The sequence below is a fragment of the Eurypyga helias genome, unplaced genomic scaffold (assembly GCF_000690775.1).
Source record: "Eurypyga helias isolate BGI_N326 unplaced genomic scaffold, ASM69077v1 scaffold21233, whole genome shotgun sequence".
NCBI lineage: Eukaryota > Metazoa > Chordata > Aves > Eurypygiformes > Eurypygidae > Eurypyga > Eurypyga helias.
The window spans coordinates 43,261-44,116 of NW_010239609.1; positions in this window are offsets into that span (position 1 = coordinate 43,261).

Sequence of the window (856 nt, forward strand, 5' to 3'; positions counted from 1 at the left end):
CCTTAGCCTGTGGTTTTCAGGGAAAGATCTAGCTCAAGGTGCTGAACCAAACAGGAGGGTTTTTCCTTCTTGGAGCTAAGGGTGTTGGCAGAACAAAAGGCTGAGACAGGCAACTGCCCTGCTTTTTTCCTTTTCCCCTGAAATGCGTGCTTGCAGCTGCTTGGTCCTCTGTGCATCGCTCCTGACCGCAACCACCTCTTCTGAGGGGTCAGCGTGGTGGCCATCCTTTTACCTCCAGATACGCCAGCTCAGCTCCCGGTGCCCACCCTGTGCCCACCTCTGCGGTGCTGCGGGCGAGCAGAAGCGCAGGCAGCTGCTGGCTGCCTTCTGCCCCGAGCAGTGGGAAGGAGGGCAGGGCTGTGCGGCCCTTAGCCAGGGCGCACAGAGGAGGGAGGACTGCCTCGAGCTGGCACGCTGGTGGTGCCACCCTCTCCTGCGGAATTTTGCTTTTAAAGCATTGGAAGTTTGAATTTTGAGATCAGAATTGCTTAATTGCTTCCGCTGGGCTGGTTTTGGGGTTGTTTGGGATTTTTACAACTCTTAGTATTTGATTTCTGGGTTGGTGGTTTTTTTTTTTCCTTGTTACTGAGGGGAATATCCGAAAAGCAATTTTCAGCTGTAGCGCTGCACTGAATTACTCTGATCAGCATTTTTTTTGTTCATTTTACCCTGAAAGGAATCACATGGGCATTGCAAAATGGGTAAGAGAGGGGAGCAAAAGACCTTTTTAAAAGACAAACCAATCAGAAACAGCCTTTGTTCTCTTCCTCGCCTCCCGGCCTGTGCTGACACAGAAACGCATCAGCGGGGCTAAGCCTGCGATGCTGAGTGGACTCTGCCGTGCCGCAGGAAGAGC